General features: G+C 38.6%; 1 protein-coding gene across 1 annotated transcript in view; it reads right to left on the bottom strand.

Moving 5' to 3' along the window:
* LOC109429069 (GTP-binding protein Rhes-like) overlaps window positions 1–22,419 on the bottom strand; it is a 93,664-nt gene extending 71,245 nt beyond the window's left edge. The window contains exon 1 of the mRNA XM_029870686.2: window positions 21,618–22,419. The gene's annotated coding sequence lies outside the window, so the exon portion shown is untranslated. The remainder of the gene's footprint in view (window positions 1–21,617) is intronic.
* Between the last annotated feature and the right edge of the window lie 1,616 nt (window positions 22,420–24,035).

Below are 24,035 nucleotides of genomic sequence, written 5' to 3'. Positions count from 1 at the left end.
ATTTAAAAAAATATTTCTAGAGAAATTGACGTGAATCGCTGTTTTTAATCGATATGCTTAGGTGTCCCCAACCAGACTTTTAGGGGGAAGGGAAGAAAGAGGGGATCTGAGCCAATATTTAGTCTATTCAGCCTGTGGATTTTCAGACATGCTCAGCCATTTGTTCAATAAGCATTGCGTTAGACAAATTTTGACCTACATTTGGGCTACATTTCTGGGAAAGGTCGTAAACCATTTCCATGGTAGTCCAGCATACTAGGGAAGCGATTTGAATTCCAATTCAGCTTGAACAGAATCGATATAGACTTGCCAGAAACACGAGCATATTATAGAATCACGTCTATAAGTGGAGTGTCCATGGAAGTATATGACACTCAAAAATCTGTAACATTCTTTTATCACTTGGAGGAGCGGAGCCAACATTTCGGATCGTCATGACTCTCCTGGCTCATGCACTGATAATTTGTAACAACCGCTGTATCATCCCGGCATGTAACTCTCCCAAATGTTTCCGAATAAGTTTTTTTTTTAAGATTTCATGAGCAGAACCTTTGACAGATACGTGTATTTCGACTACCACTTGTAATCTTCCTCAGTGTCAGTTATCCACTGAAGAAATCATCGCATTCACCCCGCTTATATACTAAAATCCTACCGCTTATATACTAAAATCCTACCGCTATTGTTACCTAAAAAACTACCTAAAGCGGGGTGAATGCGATGACTTCTTCAGTGGATAACTGACACTGAGGAAGATTACAAGTGGTAGTCGAAATACGCGTATCTGTCAAAGGATAAGCAACATAGGGCGGAATAAAAAGGTACGAAACTGATTACAATCATTCGAAGAGAGTATTCTGCTTAGAGGGTTCGAAAAGTCGGTACAAGATGAGTTAATAGAAATTTTAAAATTATTATTCCATTTCCTGAACTCTGACATGGAAAAATTGACGTAACATCGTCAACAATGGAAAATTTCTACTTCGCGAAGCTTACTGTGGCTTTATTTCAAGAATTATGGCATCGGCAAGAAATGTCAGGAAGGGGTGATTCATAATTTATGGCATGCTAGCGTGAAAAGCTGGATTGAAAAAGTCTCTAAAGATATTTTCGAAAGTATCGCTGAAGAAATTCCAGAAGGAGTTTTAAAAAACATCCAAGGAAAATTCTAAATGACTTCCTGAAAAAAAAAAACAGGAATATTATGAGAATCCATAGATGGATTTTCTGAAGAATCTTCTGTAGGGATACCTGAAGAAGCACCTGGGAACTCCTGTTGGAATACCTAACAAAACCATTTGGTCTATTTTTGGGAAAAAATCCTGGAGTAATCCCCTAATAAAATTCCAAAACATTTTTTTTATGATTTTCTCGAGGAATTCATAGATAAATTCCTAGAGGTACACTTGGAGGAAATCCTGGAGGAATTTATGAGAAAATACATAGAGGAATTCCCGGCAGAATTTCAGATAAAATTTCTGTATGAATATCTGCACGAATCTCTGCCAGAATGTATTCTAGCTTTTCCATAAGAATCCTTATAGGAATCTCTGAAAAAAACTGTAGAAAAATTTCTGAAGGAATCCTTGGATGATTTTCAAAGACTTTCTTAAGAAATCTTTGGAGCAATTTCTGGAAGAAAAATGTCTTAAGTGAATATCTGAAGGAATCTGAAGAAATCTTGGGAATTTCCTTAATAATCTTTTGCAGAATTTCCAAAGCAATCCTTGGGGAGAAAATGCTTTAGAAAGCTTCTGAGAAAATTTTAAAGGAGTTCTAAATTTCTGATTCTCAATGTATCCATGATTCATTTTTTGTTAATCAATGGGTATTTTTGAGAAAGTTCATGGCAGGTTTTCTAGATGGATCCTTTGAAAAAATTCAGGAGGAATCTCTAAGATAGAAAAACTCTTAAGAAATTCGTTGATGAATTTTTGGATCAATATATGCAAGATTTTTTGATAGGAAATTTTGAAGAATTTTCTATAAGGATTCATGCAACATTTTTGGAAGCTATTCGTGCAAGACTTTCTTAAAGATTTCTTGGAGAAATTTCTGGAGGACATTCTAAAGTCAAAAGAAATCCCTACAAGATTTTGTGAAAGAATTTCTGACTGAATTTCTTAAGGTTTTCCTGGATTTTAAAGTAAATCTAAGAGGAGTTTTAAAAGGATTCCCTGAAAGAATTTCCTTTAGACTCTCTGGGATATTTTTTTTCAGGAACTCGTGAAAGATTATTTTAATTAATCCTAGGATGGATTTTAGCAAGGGTCCATGAAATAATGTTCGAAAAATCTGAGCATGTTTTTTCAAAGCAATCCTTGCAGAAATTAGTAAAGAAACGTGTGGAGGAAAATCTAGAGATTTTCTGAAGAAATTATTAGTCGAATTTATAATGAGTGCCATGGGAGATTCTCCGAAAGAATCCCTCGGAAGAATTGTGAAGGAACCTCTGAGGCAGTTTCTATGGGAGTCCCTGCAGAAAATTTCCGAATCGATCTTAAATCATTTTTTTAAAGAGTCGCTGGAGGAGCGTCTAAAGATATCTCAGAAAGATTTTCTGACAGAAGTTCAGATTTTCACAAAAAAAAAAAGCCTGGAGCAATTTCTTACGCAAACCCCGGAGAAAGTTTTGGAATATAACCTACGAAGACCGTTTGAGAGAATGCTTAAAGGCATTTCCAAAGGGTTTTTCGGTAAAAAAATCTAGAAAAGTCCCTAAAAAATAGGGACTGGAGGATTTTCTAAAGAAATCTCTGGAGGAATTTGTGCAGAAACTTATACACAACTCTTCATGAAACTTCTGGAGGAATCCCAAGTGGAGTTTTTGGAGAAATTGGAAGTTGTTGTGGGAATTTTTGGTGAAATCCTTTGAAGAATTTCCAAAGTAATCCCAGTACAAATTTTAGAAGGAACTTTCGAAACATTTTGTGAAAAATTCTGGAATAGTTTCTGAAGGCATCGCTGAAAGTTTTATTACAGGAATCTCTTGAGAAACGTTTGAATAAATGGCTTAATAAATTTGAAGGAACATCTGAACGAATTTTTGAAGAAATACCTGGTGGAATTTCTGCTCAAATTCAGACGTTCTATGGGTTAGTTCCTATTATCGTCTTCACGTCTTCTGGTCATCTGCCTGCATATTTTCTACATGTCTATTTTTTATTATAATGTTTTTCTGTAGGTTCATGCCATTTTCGTACCTTTTGACGATCTCTTTGTCCAATTCTTGTTGTCTTCTTCCGTCATCTTCTCATCGTTCTGATCGTCTTCTATGTTTGTTTCTGCCAGTTAAATAATTTTGTCGTCTTTGGTCTTGAAGCCTTCGCCAAGTTAATTCTTGAGATCTTGCCATTGTCTCGGAATAAACTTTTTGGCGGAATAAACATTAAGTTTAAAGTTCAACCACTCACAAATCAACAAGTGAAGCGGACCTGGTGTGATGGTTAAAGCACGTGACTATCACGCCAAGGACCTGGGATCAAATCTCAGTCCCGACATTCTCGCAAAATGTGAGTTCGGAAGGGAAGTGAAGCGTGGGTCCCGAGATAAACTAGCCTGGGGCTAAAAATCTCGTTAACACAGGTAAAAAAAAAGAAAAAAAAAAAAGAAAATAAAATAAACAACAGCTAGTATCATTTAAATCAGATAACGTGATCAAATTATTTTTTTTTCGTATATTGTTACTATGAGTGGGTAAGAAGTTGGAAAGCTAACGGCGTTGAGGAGAACCTGAAGCGCTCATCATCTAGGCCAATATAAAAATATTTCGCTGATTCCATGGAATGGTTTAAGTACAGTTCACTCTGGTTGGATGCAATTTTATTTTATGTATGTTCTGCCAAACAGATATTTAGAATTTACTCTACGATGAGCTTTTAGAATTAACAGGATTTTTGTAAGACAGGAAGATTATTATTTTCGTTTTCGACCATTTTTCGTTTTGTAAAGGTGTATTTACCTGAGCAGAAGGGAATATCTTCTTGGTTCTTTAACTCAAACTTTTGTTTTCGATTAATTTTAAAGGCGCAGTATCATAACGTCCGAGGCCATAATGTCCCAGGGCTTTATGGCGCATTTTTTCGGGGCATAACGTCCAAACATGCAAGTATGCCACGAAGTCCAAGGAAAGAAGGCACATAGGATATTATGACGCACCTAAACTTTTGGACTTTATTTCGCAAAAAAACGCGACTTAACGACCGGGACAGTATGGCCTCGGACGTTGTGATCCGGCCCCAATTTTAAATACATATTTTTTCTCTTTGTCAAAACTAATTTAGCCATTTTTTTCTTATACAAGTATTTCATGTTTGGATTCAATGAAATACCTTTGTTTGATTAAATTTCGCGGAATTTGCATTATTGTGTCCCAAGTCTAGTCCAATTCCTCTCCCCAACCTATACCATAACCCTTCCGATGGTGTTCATGTGGTCCGCACGGACTATTACGGCCATCACCCCTCCTTGATCTTCGGCTTTGGATTGACTTGCGCTCTTATTGCCCCACGAACTGCTGCAAAATGAAAATGAAAATGATATGTAATTCAGTTTTTTTTTATCTGTATTAACGAGATTTTTAGCCCTAGGCTAGTTCATCTCGGGACCCACGCTTTACTTCCCTTCCGAAGGAAGAACTCACATTTTGCGAGTTTGTCGGGAGTGGGATGTGATCCCAGGTCCTCGGCGTGATAGTCAAGTTTCTAACCATCACACCAGGTCCGCTCCACATGTAATTCAGCTGTTATTCTTTTCTGCTCGGGTATTGCTGAATTTTTATTTCCTGTTTTTCGAGTGCATGTCATTTTTTTTGGAATGTTTATGGCTTCGTTCTGTTTTCTCATCTTCTTATAGTTCTTCGCCAAGATGTTATCTTGTAAAATTCTTCACAGTACATTTCAACATTCTGCGTGTTTAATTCTTATTCTGTTTGCTTCCTGCCTTCCTCTTTTACTTGTCATCTATCGTTATTATGTCTTTGGCATTTACTTCAGTCGCCAATTTTCATCATCTTATTTCTTATTTCTCTTTAATGTTGTTTTATTTTGCCAATGGACCATCAGAGCGAAATAATTAAAATTCTTCCTGTTCATTATTTTACAGCATTTGCGGTGCCTCGCTGGGTGGAGATAATTGCTTTCCACGGTAAAGCCGTTCTCTCAACGCCACCGTACCCGGAAAGAACCAGCACTCTGTGCTTGCTCAACAAGGTAGGTAATAATAACGTTTCATGTAGTTGTAGTACAAAGAGTATTCCGTGGCCCTAGGATCCCGACCGTGCCGATGGAAATCGAACAACAGCGACCGCTTTATTGCCCAGGCAGGACTCCCGTTTTTTTTTTCATGTACTTCTTTACAGCAGCCTGCTCTGCTCATGACAATGAATTCCATTGTTTTCGTCATTTGAACATTATTGGCTGCATTATTTTCCCTGGCTTATTCGAGGGATAGGGGGCAACCTTTATTTTTTCTCGATGTTCAGCCATCCTGATTTTTGGATCGGATGTCATATTGTAGCGTGTGCTTTGTCGAGCAGAGAATGAGTCAATGATTTGCTGGTGAATCCTGTCAACGGTCGATAATGAAAGATATAACATACGATCGAAATGTGCAGCAGACAGGTTGAACATTGTAGTTTTTTTTTAAAGTCATAATTACGTTGAAACGGATTGAGCCAACGGTTCCACCCTCTCCTGAAAAGATATAAATCTTCATCGCACCCGATGCGACGAACGACAAGAAGAACCTGGAAGAACAAAGCAACTCGATGATTGCTTTCTGAACAGGGAAAATAAAAATCACAGTTGAAATCCTGGAATAACCATTGGTAAGCACAGCGGAAAATTGTACAAGAGTGAAACGAACGCAACTGTGCCGCAGATGGAATTGTGAATATTTTATCAACTGGTGGTGGTCCCTGGTGCAAATACGGCTATTTGTCGGTCGAAGAAAGACATGGAGAGCAAATCGGTTTAATTGGCTGGGTGCCTCGAGGCAAAGACATAATTTAATGAATTTATTATTAGGCTCGACGCGTTTCTACAATTGGCCTTTTGTGTCATGATTGTGGGGGTAAATCTGACTGGAATGGAAGGCTTGCGGGTATTGAATAAGTTTGAAGCTGTCTGATTTGGAGATTGATCGATCGATTAAACATCAGAGAAATGCGATAAGCGAAAGATAAGCAGACGATAAGACAACAAGAAAACAACCAGTAGGCAAACATGAATATAAGAAGACTTAAAAGAAGAGAACAAAATAAAAAAAGGCTGAGGAGGTGATCATAAGATGAAAAGCAAACGGAATATTTAAATATTCCAAAATATAAGACGACGGGAAGCCAATCAAAACAGAGGAGACAGAGAAGATATAGAAGACAGAAAATACAGAGAAGACAGAGAAGACAGAGAAGACAGAGAAGACAGAGAAGACAGAGAAGACAGAGAAGACAGAGAAGACAGAGAAGACAGAGAAGACAGAGAAGACAGAGAAGGCAGAGAAGACAGAGAAGACAGAGAAGACAGAGAAGACAGAGAAGACAGAGAAGACAGAGAAGACAGAGAAGACAGAGAAGACAGAGAAGACAGAGAAGACAGAGAAGACAGAGAAGACAGAGAAGACAGAGAAGACAGAGAAGACAGAGAAGACAGAGAAGACAGAGAAGACAGAGAAGACAGAGAAGACAGAGAAGACAGAGAAGACAGAGAAGACAGAGAAGACAGAGAAGACAGAGAAGACAGAGAAGACAGAGAAGACAGAGAAGACAGAGAAGACAGAGAAGACAGAGAAGACAGAGAAGGCAGAGAAGGCAGAGAAGACAGAGAAGACAGAGAAGACAGAGAAGACAGAGAAGACAGAGAAGACAGAGAAGACAGAGAAGACAGAGAAGACAGAGAAGACAGAGAAGACAGAGAAGACAGAGAAGACAGAGAAGACAGAGAAGACAGAGAAGACAGAGAAGACAGAGAAGTCAGAGAAGACAGAGAAGACAGAGAAGACACAGAAGACACAAAAGACACAGAAGACAGAGAAGACAGAGAAGACAGAGAAGACAGAGAAGACAGAGAAGACAGAGAAGACAGAGAAGATAGAGAAGACATAGAATACAGAGAAGACAGAGAAGACAGAGAAGACAGAGAAGACAGAGAAGGCAGAGAAGACAGAGAAGACAGAGAAGACAGAGAAGACAGAGAAGACAGAGAAGACAGAGAAGACAGAGAAGACAGAGAAGACAGAGAAGACAGAGGAGACAGAGAAGACAGAGAAGACAGAGAAGACAGAGAAGACAGAGAAGACAGAGAAGACAGAGAAGACAGAGAAGACAGAGAAGACAGAAGACAGAGAAGACAGAGAAGACAGAGAAGACAGAGAAGACAGAGAAGACAGAGAAGACAGAGAAGACAGAGAAGACAGAGAAGACAGAGAAGACAGAGAAGACAGAGAAGACAGAGAAGACAGAGAAGACAGAGAAGACAGAGAAGACAGAGAAGACAGAGAAGACAGAGAAGACAGAGAAGACAGAGAAGACAGAGAAGACAGAGAAGACAGAGAAGACAGAGAAGACAGAGAAGACAGAGAAGACAGAGAAGACAGAGAAGGCAGAGAAGGCAGAGAAGACAGAGAAGACAGAGAAGACAGAGAAGACAGAGAAGACAGAGAAGACAGAGAAGACAGAGAAGACAGAGAAGACAGAGAAGACAGAGAAGACAGAGAAGACAGAGAAGACAGAGAAGACAGAGAAGACAGAGAAGACAGAGAAGACAGAGAAGACAGAGAAGACAGAGAAGACAGAGAAGACAGAGAAGACAGAGAAGACAGAGAAGACAGAGAAGACAGAGAAGACAGAGAAGACAGAGAAGACAGAGAAGGCAGAGAAGACAGAGAAGACAGAGAAGACAGAGAAGACAGAGAAGACAGAGAAGACAGAGAAGACAGAGAAGACAGAGAAGACAGAGAAGACAGAGAAGACAGAGAAGACAGAGAAGACAGAGAAGACAGAGAAGACAGAGAAGACAGAGAAGACAGAGAAGACAGAGAAGACAGAGAAGACAGAGAAGACAGAGAAGACAGAGAAGACAGAGAAGACAGAGAAGACAGAGAAGACAGAGAAGACAGAGAAGACAGAGAAGACAGAGAAGACAGAGAAGACAGAGAAGACAGAGAAGACAGAGAAGACAGAGAAGACAGAGAAGACAGAGAAGACAGAGAAGACAGAGAAGACAGAGAAGACAGAGAAGACAGAGAAGACAGAGAAGACAGAGAAGACAGAGAAGACAGAGAAGACAGAGAAGACAGAGAAGACAGAGAAGACAGAGAAGACAGAGAAGACAGAGAAGGCAGAGAAGGCAGAGAAGACAGAGAAGACAGAGAAGACAGAGAAGACAGAGAAGACAGAGAAGACAGAGAAGACAGAGAAGACAGAGAAGACAGAGAAGACAGAGAAGACAGAGAAGACAGAGAAGACAGAGAAGACAGAGAAGACAGAGAAGACAGAGAAGACAGAGAAGACAGAGAAGACAGAGAAGACAGAGAAGACAGAGAAGACAGAGAAGACAGAGAAGACAGAGAAGACAGAGAAGACAGAGAAGACAGAGAAGACAGAGAAGACAGAGAAGACAGAGAAGACAGAGAAGACAGAGAAGACAGAGAAGACAGAGAAGACAGAGAAGACAGAGAAGACAGAGAAGACAGAGAAGACAGAGAAGACAGAGAAGACAGAGAAGACAGAGAAGACAGAGAAGACAGAGAAGACAGAGAAGACAGAGAAGACAGAGAAGACAGAGAAGACAGAGAAGACAGAGAAGACAGAGAAGACAGAGAAGACAGAGAAGACAGAGAAGACAGAGAAGACAGAGAAGACAGAGAAGACAGAGAAGACAGAGAAGACAGAGAAGACAGAGAAGACAGAGAAGACAGAGAAGACAGAGAAGACAGAGAAGACAGAGAAGACAGAGAAGACAGAGAAGACAGAGAAGACAGAGAAGACAGAGAAGACAGAGAAGACAGAGAAGGCAGAGAAGACAGAGAAGACAGAGAAGACAGAGAAGACAGAGAAGACAGAGAAGACAGAGAAGACAGAGAAGACAGAGAAGACAGAGAAGGCAGAGAAGACAGAGAAGACAGAGAAGACAGAGAAGACAGAGAAGACAGAGAAGACAGAGAAGACAGAGAAGACAGAGAAGACAGAGAAGACAGAGAAGACAGAGAAGACAGAGAAGACAGAGAAGACAGAGAAGACAGAGAAGACAGAGAAGACAGAGAAGACAGAGAAGACAGAGAAGACAGAGAAGACAGAGAAGACAGAGAAGACAGAGAAGACAGAGAAGACAGAGAAGACAGAGAAGACAGAGAAGACAGAGAAGACAGAGAAGACAGAGAAGACAGAGAAGACAGAGAAGACAGAGAAGACAGAGAAGACAGAGAAGACAGAGAAGACAGAGAATACAGAGAAGACAGAGGAGACAGAGAATACCGAGAAGACAGAGAAGACAGAGAAGACAGAGAAGACAGAGAAGACAGAGAAGGCAGAGAAGACAGAGAAGACAGAGAAGACAGAGAAGACAGAGAAGACAGAGAAGACAGAGAAGACAGAGAAGACAGAGAAGACAGAGAAGACAGAGAAGACAGAGAAGACAGAGAAGACACAGAAGACACAGAAGACAGAGAAGACAGAGAAGACAGAGAAGACAGAGAAGACAGAGAAGACAGAGAAGACACAGAAGACACAGAAGACAGAGAAGACAGAGAAGACAGAGAAGACAGAGAAGACAGAGAAGACAGAGAAGACAGAGAAGACAGAGAAGACAGAGAAGACAGAGAAGACAGAGAAGACAGAGAAGACAGAGAAGACAGAGAAGACAGAGAAGACAGAGAAGACAGAGAAGACAGAGAAGACAGAGAAGACAGAGAAGACAGAGAAGACAGAGAATACAGAGAAGACAGAGGAGACAGAGAATACCGAGAAGACAGAGAAGACAGAGAAGACAGAAAAGACAAAGAAGATCTTCACAACCGTCATTTCATATTTGGACCTGAACTTTCCTCGTTTGAATTTGTATACCTCATTCCATAGTATGGAGTTCATATATCCGTCTAATAGTTTCCAACCATGTTCAAATGAATCCATTTGTCCCGACATCAACCAACGAACCGGTCACGGTTCGTCGAAAGGGGTGTGTTTGATAACTCTTCTCATTTGCCTCCAGGGGTTGTTAGTAATCGGAGACACATGCCCAACAAACTCAACCCACCGGAGCCAGCAGAAATTTCTCGGAACACTGCTGCTGCGGTCCCACATATCGCAAGCTCAGACATGTTATTCCACACCGTTACTGCCGCCGAAGGGCAATTGTCAACGATATTCTCTTGGAAGCTTGGAAAATTGATAAACCAGAGGGCTGGCGTGGCTGGAACTCAACCAGCCGGAGCCGTTTTTTCTATCTGGTGAGGACCAGCAAACCCACCGACGGTCGACCGTTAACGGATAAATTCCTGCACTGAATTGACTGATGATACCCGGGCTGCGGTCTATGGCAACTTCTTGGAAATTTTGGCACACCATTATCGATTGATTCATTCGAAGGATGCCCGCACATGTTTACCGTATTTGGCTACCGCCAACGCATCTCAGTAAGATGTTTAGGGGAAAAATATCTTTCGCTTCGACGGTTATTATACCTACGATGTGTTGTCTGGGAGGATACATTCTAAGAAGATGTTATTCAGCAATACCATGCGGACAGTGTTGAGGGCCCTTGTAGCCACAGTGGTAAAGACATGGGTATTCAGCATCACCATGCAGAAGGTGGCGGGTTTGATTCCCGGTCAGGCCAGGAACTTTACGTAAAAAAAATGTCCTTCACTTCCTTTGGCATAGAGTATCTTCGTGTCTTCCACATGATATACACATGCAAAATAGTCATGGACAATGACAGAGGAATCTCTCAGTTAACAATTGTGTAAGTGCTCACAGAACACTGAAGCAGGCTTTGCCTCAGTAGGGATGTTAAACCAGGAAACAGAAGACGAATAAAAAGAAAAATATGCTGAAAGTGTCTGGGTTCGACTCCCGTCGGTCCAGTCCAGTAACTTTTCGTAGAGGAAATATCCTGCCATTTTGAAGAATAGAGTATTTTCGTACCTGTCACATGGAATACGAAAACAAAAATGTATAATTCACGAAGAAAGTTCTCAGTTAATAACAGTGGAAGTGCACATAGAACACAAAGTTGAGAAACAGAATCTAATGCAGTTGGGATAATACATCAAAACAAGCATCTTAATATGTACTCGTTAATCAGTCCTTTAGCTCTTTAAAACTAGCGGCAAAAATTCCTCTGAAGACCAGCTGAAGCCGCGATGCACAACCAAGGTCACATCGTTCAATCGATTCCAGTCAGTGGCTTCCGTGACAATTGATTTAGCAAATGGTACATGTCACTCGCTCGCTACAAAATTTCCCTAATCATTTTGATTTGATTGATACGAATCAATTGTGGTTCGTCCGTTCATGGTGGCATTGCTGCGGTTGAGTTCGTCCGCTCCACTCCGCTAAAATGGCACTAGCCTAGCTAATTACGCCGCATGTTGGCTGGCTCACGTTCGCCGACCAAGCGCTACGCTGCGCTGGCTGACTGGTCTGACTCAGCTTCATGGCTTGTTGATAGCGCACATCGCATAATATCCTAGCCTGGCTATTGGAAAAGTTGAAGCTTTGCACGGAGGGCTTCGCCGGCCAGATTGTGTTTATCGATGGCAAAGTCAATGTTGTTATTGCTGTGCAAACAATCAGAGTTTCCAGAAAGGCGACCAGAAAGTAGACACTAGTCGAGACAAGGATAAAGATAGCAGAATGTGACCGGTCGATGCAAAATGGGGGTTAGTGTTTTTAATTCCTCTTACTGATTCAACAAAATGGGGCGTTGTAAGATTTCAAAGGATGATTTTTTAGAATCACAGTAATTCGTTTATTTGTTAAGGCTCAGTTGCAAACAGTTTCTTGAGATTTCTCAAAAAACTATTGCAAAGATTCATTCAGGAATTCTTTCAAAAATTCCAGCAAAAAATGCGGGTATGATTCCTCAATGAGTTCCTCCGTGAATGCTCCTAGAATTACCTCCTAAGATAACTTCAAGAATTCTTCTGAAGATTCCTCCTGACAATCCTCCAAGGATTCCTCCCCGCAATTGCGGGAGAAAAAACTCTACTTGTACGAGGTCTATCGCGTGGATATACGAAGCACACGTCCGACTCGTCCAAATGCACAACAGGGAATGATTTTTTTTTTTGCGAATTTGCTATAACTTTGTAAAACATTTTGATATTGTATAGAGAATAATTAATCAGCAGATTTTTGGATAAGCCACACTAGATTGACCGTACTCATTTCACAACAATGAAAAAATAAATAAATGACAGAACTTGGCAGAAACATTTTTGTCTTCGTAAATACGACTTTAGACCCATTGTGCACTGAAAAGCCCGCATCCGGCAGTGTGCTGTTTGCAAGTGGAAAATTCCATGTAGACAATAGGACGCGAAGCTCAGCAGCGAAGCGAAAGTTATTTTTTTGCCTGGTTTACATTGTTCAACTGAAACGAGCATTTCACTTGCTAACTTCTTAAAGATGTTCAATCCAATGGAATTATGTGTTTAGACTGAGCAAATGACTTGAGTGTTCACTTGAATGCTCTTGAATGCATCTCAGTTGAAGCAAGTGTTTACATTGTTCAACTCGTGCGGAGCGTAAGCAAACTGAATTGAATTCATCTCACTGACAGATGACTTGAATTCAGCTCACATGAATCGCGGGCTTAGACGGGGCAAGTGAGACGGTTTCGTTTGACTAGAATGAAAAAGTTCAACATGTTCAACTTTCGTTCAAGTCAAGTGACTTGCTCATGTGAGATGAATGGTGGTGTTTAAACGTCCAGTTCGCATTCAATTGGACATTTTCCATTGACTTGAATCAAGTCACTTGCACTGTCTAAACCAGGCATTAGATGCAACCCGGTTCAACTTCTCGTGTTTGAATAGAGGTGTTTGTGTGTAGTGGTATGGAACCTATAGAACTGTGTAGCGCATCTTAAAACAACGAATGGATTATGATTTATCACATTTTCTGTACGTTTTTAATACATAAATGGGTAGAAAAGGCATATCTCAATTTTTGGTAGTTTTTCTTGTTTTGCGTGTATCTATACCTTGATCATAACAAAATAAGATTGTCAAACAAAACATGTTATGGAAAACTAATGCCTTGATAAGTTAATAATAACAAAACAAGATATAAAAACAGATTATGTGATTGGATAGTTATTAGTTTGATATTCCCCTCTGCTCGGGTTTGGCCTCGTCAAAACTTACCTTTGTAATTATCAAATTTGATAAGAAATTTCGCAAAGAGTTTGCTTAGGTCATTTTGGACGTCGATTCCCGTGCAATCGGGGATCAATTCATCTGCCTGCAGTGATGATGAAGAATAATGGGAAAATAAACAATTGCTTACCTGTTGGAACGCCGACCGGAGGAATACACACTCAGATTTGATTACCGAAGTCGGTAAAATTTTACTGGGTTTTTGAACAGCAGAGTAAAGTCGGTAAACGGTTGTGAATGCCGAAAAGTCGGTAACACTTAAAATTTCGATCTGTCAAACAAATACTGAAGTAGTCAGTAATATTTGATATACATGTTACTGCCTTTTTCGGTAATCTAAAATTTTATTTGATTATGGTCTTGCTGAATTTTTCAGTTCCGGAAAATATTTTATTCCCTCCCGGCCTGCCCCACTTTTGATGCATTTTGCATTTCAGTCTAGGTGCTTCCGGCTCATGTGCCCCTGCCGTGGCTTTTGGAAGGATTGAAAATCTACGAAGTAACTCCGACAGAACCGGAACGACCTCTGGGCGAAGCTCGATGTGCGAGAGAATGCAGTCGGTACTCGAGTATTGTTCTATCTAGAGATGCGGCAAAATGTATACAATTTGCTGCGTTATAACATTTACACTAACAAAGTCCCTGAAGATTTGTCTATAGCGAATGAGGCCATTCCAGTTCTCTTGTGCAGTAGATATCCGAATACTTACCAAACAAGCGGCAAAGGCACAGGAATCGGTGTTGAAAATGTTATAAATCATGATGAGAGCAGCTTTACGGCGATAGCTCTGATGATCAAAGCTTTTTTTCTTTTTTTTTTTGACAGCTGAGCACGCGCGGATTACTGTTTACATTTTACTTTAACGAAAACTCAGTAAAAACGAACCGATGCTGAAAAGTCGGTACTGTTCTTATACTGACATTTAACTGAACTCAGTAAATCTTCAACTTTGCTGAACCCTCGGCACAAAATATAACCGTATTCAATAAAATGTCAAAAAATATTACTGAACACCAGTACCCAAGTAACAATTCCATTGCTGATTGGTTTTGTTGGATTTTTATTAAGGTTTTATTACAGCAATAATTAAAACTCACAGTTTTATGACTGCTTTTATGAAAACCATTGATAAAATGTTTTATAGTATACTTGAAGATATTCATAAAGACAGATTTTTAGAGTAAACAAAACTTTCCGATATGTAAACCTTCTGGCAATCATTATTACCACAATAAAACTGTTAAAACTCTCAACAGATGGCGATCCGTTCGATTAGTTACGACATCTGTTGGTGGAAAAGCAAAAACTACGACACTGCTAGGTTTATTGCGGTCATCATAAAAGTAAACTTGCTTTCGTTTCATTTTCGCTGATTATGGTCGTCGCCATATTGAATTAATTATTACGTGAATGGAAAATAGTTAATTTTGCTTAAATAAGCAATGAATTGATAGTTGGCCACCATTTTCATGCCATGCTCACATAAATAAACTCTCTCTGCTGAGTTTTCTTGTCATTCGAGATAGTTTTACTAAATTCACAAATTGATTTATTTCATTCCAAGATGATAATATTCACTATTTTCGAAGCGCATTTATTTTATGATTCTGCAACCCCAATATTCACGGTAAATTCGAATGCGCATAAGCCTACCAGCACAATAACTACTGAAATATTACTTTGAAATGATCGCATTTTACTTACGAATGATGTATCCCCCTGAACTTTACGTGCCATCGCAGAAGCTTCTCTGCATCTTGAGCTGCCATAGTTTTTGTTGAAAAAAAAAAAAACAACAACAAACGAGAATGGAACATTTTTCAACTAGGTTTTAAAACGAGTTTATTGCTACTCTTAATGCGGTTTGCAAAACCTCTCCGAGAGTGGTCCACTTAGCCGGAAGATGCTCTTAAAGAGGTTATCAAGAGGTTTTGATGTATGATTCAGTTTTATTGCAAGTTTTATAAAATTGGTTATGAAGATCTCTTGTAGACCCGAACAAAACTTAAAATGTTACTTGGGTAACGTTGTATGAAAATGCTGTAAACTCAGTATTTTTCGCGTTTTACGGTTCAAAAACCGTAAAATAAATTACCGAACAGAGATATCGAAAATGAGTGTGTAAGGCACTGTACCGCTGAGGGGTCGGTTCTCACATTTCACCGCGGTGCGATAATTTGTTTGTTTACCATTTCGCATACAAGATTTATGATGTTCTCGGCAGAGTTTCCACAAACCTTTATCAAGAACGTTTTAAATCTGAGTACTCTTGCGTAACACTTCTTACCCTTGCTTAAGTTGAAATAAATTTAAGACGTTCTTGATGTAGGTCAATCAGGCTGCCCTGAGAACGTTAAAAAGCTTAGTACTTTACAGTTGCGGTGTAACTCTTGCTTGAGTTGAAAGGAATTTAAGACGATCTTATGGTGGCGCTGATTAAATCCATCGTCTCCCTGAATTTAAATGGAAGCCATGTTGAGAAAACTCATCAGCAATGCTCTCATGACCAGGGATAATAACTTTAAATATTGTATTATTGCATTATTATCAAAGCGTGTTGTATTTTTTGAAAGTATCTTGCAACATATATACGATGAATTTTGCTTCGCAGTAGACAACCTTGTTACACTACGAAAATATTCCCAATTTATGTGAGAAATTAATCTCAATTATAATTATGTACCATTATCATTTACCTTTTCCTGATTCAATTTAACTTATCTTTTAACATAAAAGCTGCAGCAGTAACAGAAGCTGTCAAATTTAATTATCGTTTTATCGTGCACTTGAAGAGCTCTACAGGTAGAGAGCAAGTCGCCTAGAGGATATCTTCGGAAGAACAGCAAGTTTTAAGATAATCTTAAAATCAACTCTCCAAGAGTATCTTAGGATGGGCCGCTTTCGTCTTATGGGGGGTTTATGGTTGAGTTGATGTCGTTATGCATTTCATCTGCAGGTTTATGTTTGGTTTTAAAGAACAGGTGTTCAAGAATTTTTCAAAAGCATTATAAAATTAATTTTGCTTCTTGGGCAATGAAATTGCTGGAAACAAAAACGACTGGAAATACTTGAATCTTTTCAAAATGCAGGCCGATCAATCGTATGACATATAACTGTAAAAAGCATTAAACCTACGGTTTCACAATTTCCTTTTACGTACGTGTTGTGAAGTTACCCCGAATATTTGTTTAAATTTTTTCAATTGAAGAAGTAATTGATTCTGTAATTGCACTATTGTACTATTGTTTCAAAATTATTACTATTAGATATTTGATACTGTAGTTATGCATACTAATTCGATTTGTGATGATTTTTCTGTATTTCGACAATTAAAACTTCCTTATTTCTGAGCAAAAATCTTCAGTTTTACATATATTTTTATTACAGTAGAAATAAAACCTACTAATGAAATCACAATTATAATACAAATACTGATATTATTCACAAGAATCTATTATGATACTGTCATGTGATACATGTTTTAACTTGTTATACTTAATAGAAACTGATATAATTCGATCTACTCTTCAGAATAATTAAACATATTTGATTACTAATTTCTTCGCAAAATATAGCGAAGAATATTTTTAATGATATTTTCATTATCATGAATAAAAATTTCCAAGGTTAATATTTTTCAATCGATGTTCATGAAAACGTATTGGAATATAATTTTTTAGACATTAATAATGATTCTGGTCATAAATAATGATTCTGCCCTTCTAAAAACGAAGAACATGATTTATGACCGCTTCCTTGAACAAATGGAACCAATGTGCATTGGTAGTAGCAACTATGACCATAAGAGGAATATTATGAGATTCAGCATTGACGAAATACGAAGCCATTTTATCTTGTATAAAAACATAAAAAAAATGAACAAAAACGTCCCAAGTAACATTTTAGGTTTTGTTCGGCTCTATAAAATATTTTCACGACCAATTTTATAAAACTTGCAATTAAACTGATTCATACAACAAAACCTCTTGATAGCCTCTTTAAGAGCATCTTCCAGCTAAGTGGACCACTCTGGGAGAGGTTTTGCAAACCGCAACCGTATTAAGAGTAGCAATAAATCTGTTTTAAAACCTGGTTGAAAATTTGTCCATACTCGAAAAATGGTGATTGTTGTTGTTTTTTTTTTCAACAAAAACTGTGACAGCTCAAGATGCAGAGAAGCTTCTTCAATGGCACGTAAAGTTCAGGAAGAGACATCATTCGCAAGTAGAAAGCGATAATTTCAAAATAATATTTCAGTAGTTATTGTATTGTATATTGGGGTTGCAGAAACATAAAATTAATCCGCTTCAAAAATGGTGAATATTATCATGTTGGAATGAAAAATTTGTTAGTTTTGCAAAACTATCTCGAATTACAAAAAAAAAAACTAAGCTGAGAAAGTTTATTTATGTGAGCATTCTATGGAAATGACGGCAAACTATCCATTCGTTGCTAATTTGAGCAAAATTAACTATTTTCCATTCACGTTATCTAATTCTTCAAAATGGCGACAACCATAACACTAGTTTACAGCATTTTTGAACTCGGTAAGCTGATGACCATTTTTGGTGTAGAATCATGCCCTGAGTTCGAAAACGCGAAGGAAAAAAATTACAGTAGAGCGGAAATTTTTTCGACTTTGCATGTTGATGATTTGAAATCGATTTTTGTTCTATTTTTAAGCAAAGTCGCTCACTTCACACATCTCATTCTCCGTAATCAATGCTCCGATAGAGCTGAATTTTTTACTGTAACTCGCCTACATATGATATGTCAAATAAACGTTAAGAAAGATTTTTTAAATGTATTAGGGGTACTCACTAAACAGATTAAATTGCTGCGTAAGCCATGATTTTCTGCTTATTTGAAATGTTTCATGATTTTGCGAATGAAGTAATCAAAGATTGCCTTGGTGATCGCGACGTTCAATCAGTTTAATCAGTTTACGCTGTTAAGTGAATCCCCCTATTTTTCTTAGCATAGCATAGCATAGCATAGCATAGCATAGCCGACCGTACACATCCTGGAGTGGCTGTCGATAGAGACGGTAAATGCGCCAGAAAATTTGCCTGGGACTTGACAAACCTTCATTGAACGACCTCTTTGTTCGACACCTGGCCAGGTCCTTACGATCAGCGGGGATGGGGAGGAAATGTTGATTAGATATCTACTCAGAATATGTCCAAGAACTTGGGCCACTTCATAGATATCTGGAGGTGGAAGTTGGAAGGGGTTTTATAGGATGCTTTCCTTGGCGAAAAAGCAGATAATTGGTACATTTTTAGGATAATAATATTTTCATTTACCTGTATTAATCTGAAAAAGAAAATGATTAATTATGTGATGTTGTGTGATGTGGTTGATAACTACCACCAGTGCAGGTCTTGCCATGTCGTACGGTTCCTCTTAATACATAACATATTAAGATTTCCGTCTGGTGGTTTGTTCCCCAAGGGTGCGTCAAACATATTGCAGGTTGCTGGAGCTGATCCAACCACAACCACCGCAGTCAATGATTGTGATGCCTGTGGAGGATATATCCGTGATTTGAGCCTGGTGACCACGACTCCCGCCTCCAACCAACAATATGTTTAATACCCTCCTAATTACCCTCCTCCCATAAATACATATACACATGGCAAATGAATAAATAATTGTAGATACAAAAGGAACAATCTCACCAATTACAAAACAGCTACATCATCTACGGTGGATGTCGAGACAATAGCACCATGAACCTTCTTCCTTGGTATGCCCGCAAACGGTTCGGCAGGAATTTTCACCCGAAAGCAACTTCGTCCACATCCAGTACGATTTCCGTGGTTTTACCTTCCTATTGCATCACGTTTGGAACAGCTCGCTTCTTCAGTCGCCGGGAATAATTGTGTCGGGACCAATGCCCGGCCAATGTTCAGTGCCAGGATTAGCCGTCGACGTTCACCCACTAGACGCACTCCATCACAGTAAACTTGAACTATTCACTGCCCATCAGCTTTCCCTTGTTGAACCGCTTCACCTTCAGGACGTACAGGGCACACGGATCTTCCCTTCTTCTCCTATTTCTACTTATCGTTAATTATTACTGAACGCGGAAATTGCAAATACAACGAAATCACATAATTCTATGATCGTGGAAAAATTGATTTTCGACCTGCAAAATTTGACACGTCCGCTTTCAACAATAGCTTGCTGCGATCCGTGAATCCCCCTATTTTTCTTATTGAAAAAATATACATTTCTTCATATATTTTTGGAAATTTTGCTAAAATTTAAGAAGATCGTCCCTAAAACTCGCCAATATTATGAATTTCATCAATCTGACGCAAAACCTGCATTCAGATGATAGAATGGTATTATATTCAGCTTTTAATTTACGGAAAAAGATTAAAATTGGTTGAACAAAACGCAAGATTGAGTAAATTCCTTATTTTAAAAAGTTGTAAAACTCGATATTAAGCTAAAACTCAAAAACTGTTCTACTTAATTTTTTTAAGCACGATTTCGAAATTAGCGCTAAATTTTGCTACAAAAATTTTGGTCGTTGACAAAAGTTTACGATTTTCGTTTTATTTTGTATACTAGTGTTATTAGCGAAAATAATACGAAAGCAGGTTTACTTTTATGATAACCGCAATAAACCCAGCAGTGTCATAGTTTCTGCATTTCCACCAACAGATGTCGTTTCTAATCGAACAGCTTGCCATCATTTGAAAGTTTAAACAGTTTTATTGTGGTAATAATGAATGCCATAAGGACTACACATAGGAGAGTTTTGTTTACTCTTAAAATCTGGCTTTATGAATATCTGCAAGTAAACTATAAAATATTTCATCAATGGTTTTCATAAAAGTAGTCATAAAACTGTGAGTTTTATGTATTGCTGTAATAAAACCCTAACAAATATCAAACAAAACCAATCAGAAATGGAATTGTCACTTGCCCAAGTAACACACTTGTCACCGAAGAGTCACGGCGGCGCAGGTTTATGTTGCGCAAAAGTCTTTGTGACTTACTTCTAGCAATTAAGTGTTTATTTGTTAGAAGTAAGTCACAGTAACTTCTGCGCAACAAAAACCTGCGCCGCCGTGACTCTTCGGTGACAAGTGTGTTACTTGGGGGGGTTCATTTACCTGTTTTAATGAGATTTGTTGTGTTAAAGAAGCATGGCTGGCATTTTATCTTGTTGATTGACACTATTATCATTTTGAAAACATGCTTGTAGCCCTGTTGTGGTAAACTTTGTCCAAAATTTTCCTTTTATGATGTGTAACTTTAATATAAAGGACGTTTTCAAAGAAACAAGCCCCCCCTTACTTGCAAGTTTATTGCCATATCATCACTAAAATAGTATTGTTTAGCTCTTGTCCATCCATTTGGAACAACACTTGGCATGGAAACTCAAAATTTACCCTTTTTGGACTGTATTTAGCTACTGTGGAATGAAAAACTTCTCGAATATTTTCCTTGCGTGCCGGAGCCAACGGATTTCAGTGCATGGTGGTAGTGCATTGTTAGGCTTTTAAAAGGACGTTATTCCTAACCTTTGCTATACTTGATCAGTGTTATGTGAAATCAAATTCTATTTTCTGAATTTGTATTTTGTATGAGAACTTATAGGGCACGGTGTTGATCCACGATGAATATTAGTCTTAATGTATTTTTTTTTTCTAAAAGTTCTTCAAACATTTTCGAAGACATCATCTCAATCCAACAACCAATGATTTTTTGGAAGAATATTAGGGGACGTATGAACCTTTTCAAAAGTTATGTGAAAAATATTTCAAAACTAAGGCCTTAAGTACACGGATAAGGAATGAACTAAAGATCAAACATCTCTTTGACGATAATGAAAATTCGATCGAGTCAAACAAGATGTTTGAGCATTGGATTATTTTTGGACAAATATTTGACCCTGTGTACTGGGATCTTAATAACATGAAACATAATTTCAGATAGAAGCTCATACATGATCAAAATTTCATTTATATTGAAAAAGGTCGCGTCTACGCGATTCATGCGTTGAGCTGGAAATGCACTATTGGTCTAATTTTGTTCGCTGAACTACAAACCCAAATATCACGACATTCGGAGTTGCATTGCATCGATTTTCCATGGAATTGCAGAATAGCCGATTCCATTAGTAGTTTCAGAAATTATTCATCCCGCACCTAGTGTTGATATTTCTTCGGGGTTTTCCATGCTGAATACCAATTTGTAATTCGCGGAAAAAAATCTTTACCTGTGGTATGCAGCAGTAATTTCTTGTAGGCTCGTACAAAGGTTGACTGTTCCAGTTATCCTCTTGCTACGTTGATCAGTACCTTTCCAGAGTTTTATCAGAATCCACTATCAGCACGAGTTTCCGGAAAACTCACTCTCCCTAGTACAGTAAGCTGTTCAATATCACTTTATCTACTATGTAAATCCGTTTATCTATCTGCCGACTGACGACACTATCGCGTTTAATTGTTATCACTTAATCACCGCAGCTCAGTTGACGGTTTATGCTTTCTCACGAGCAAACAAACAGGCAGGACAAAGTCACACTTTCAGCTGTACGCCTCGTCCCACTATACCGATTGGGAATCGTTTTTCCAACAACTATATCGTTTCACACACTTGTTGCACATCGACGACGACGGCGTCGATGACGACCGCCGACACACTCCGCGTCTGAGTTTCCCGTTCCTCCCTTAGGTCCTTAGGGAGGCAACGATGTAGGAGCTACACAAACACAGCACCCACCCAACACCCCTCCGAAGAAATCCGAGACGACTGAAACCGGCAAAAAACGAGGCACTCCTCCCCGACTCTCCTACACCTTCCGCGGCGCTGTAGCCAACGCTATGTCTAACCATACACACACACACTGTATCCCGCGTTTTACGCTACTATCACTCGTATTTTTCCTCGGACGACGCTCCACGCTCCAGACACAGCGGCTGCCTTTCCCGAAAGATAGGAGGAAGTGAGTGAAATTCGATGGGAAAGTGAAACCAGGCCGGAAAAGCTAAAGCTTATTGATCCTAGGGCGATGGCGTCCCGATAGCGAATGATAACGATGGAGGATCGCCCTTCAATTTATACACCGGACGAGCTGATGTTGGGGCCAAGCGTGGACCGACGAACGGAAAACGCAACGGACAGACGACGACGGGGCAACCGATGATCCATGGCGGTGTGCTCTTCCGGAGCTTCGGAAAATGAGATGCTTTCGAGAGATTGGTGAGAATGGAACTGCTATGAGCGGGAAAATTGTGTGCTCTGTATCTCAACGATATCAGTCAGGATGCAAGGTCGCCACCAGGCTTCCGATTGAGCACGAGATGGAGCTTGGCTGTGATGCCAGTTTTGGGAAAGTGTTTTAAACAACTCTAAACTGTTGTAAAAGACGGATTTCGCGCCAACTCGAACAAATGTTGGCAGCATCCTCTCAGATTACAACGAAATTTTCTTGGTGTGTAGACCTTGCCCAGATAAGCCACTTTGCATACTCATTTTTCTAATTTTTTTCTCGACTGACTTTTGAAAAGGGCTAAACTTTTTTTATGGATTTTTTAAAAATGTTTTTAATCAAAAAATGACTACTCCTACAAAAAAGTGTTGTATGGGTGATTATCACAAAATAAGTCAAATTTAAAAAAAAAATACTGAAAAAAATCCAAAATGAGCCCTACACTGAAAAAAATCATTTCTAAAAATTCAAAGTTGATTTAAAAAAAAACACCATTTTTGATTTTGATGAAATTTTGTCTCAAGACAGGTAATTATGTTCCCTACCAACCGTCCATACATCACAAGATGGGCACTTTTAAGGAAAAAAAGTTTTTCTAACAAAAACTTTTTCTTGTTCGAATGATTTTTTTTTTCAGTGTATTTTGTTATCAACAATAAAACCAGTGAAGGCCATAACAATCCCAGAATCCAATGAAACTCAATTTTCTAGGAGATTTTGTGTTATTTATTCAATCATTTGGAAGGGTTTTCCTATACATAAAAAACTTCAAAATATTACAAATGTATTTTCTTAGGAAATGTAATGTTTGATCGCAATATGTATTGAAGTGCACTTTTAAATATACAATTATTTATAATTATGAATTTTTCAAATATTTATATATATGTGTCTTAGAGCCAATTTCAAACATGTTCTTTTCTATTTTTTTCCGATCATACTAAATATTTTTGGTTCATCTTCTGAATTAGAATACCTGTTTGCCTTTACTTTGTCGCCAGGAATAGGCAAAAAAACTATGGAATTTCTGAGTGCCTGGTATTGTTTTGGCGTTATTATATATTTCTTCGAGATCTTCTGACATTTTAATGTACTGTTCAGTGGATACGTAACAGAAATTTAATTTAGTTATATTTTTATCTGTCTGTACAACTGCCTAGTTATATAACTCTCGTGGAGTTGTTATGGTATTTCCATAATCTCGAGCAAGACTTGCTCTCTTTGCCATTCGCTTGAGAGTGCCACCAATAGCATCACATGGACCTTTACCGTGGGACGTTGCAAAAAAATGCCATTCTGCTCTTAATGCATGCTTTGACTGGAATCTACATAGACTAGCAAAGTTCTTCTTATTTTTGTATTGTGATGCTGCCCCATCAGACATAGAATAAATTTTAGAAAAGTTCGTTAATTGTTTCATAA

This window comes from Aedes albopictus, chromosome 2 (genome assembly GCF_035046485.1).
Source record: "Aedes albopictus strain Foshan chromosome 2, AalbF5, whole genome shotgun sequence".
Lineage (NCBI taxonomy): Eukaryota > Metazoa > Arthropoda > Insecta > Diptera > Culicidae > Aedes > Aedes albopictus.
This window is presented reverse-complemented; position numbering and strand designations above follow the sequence as displayed.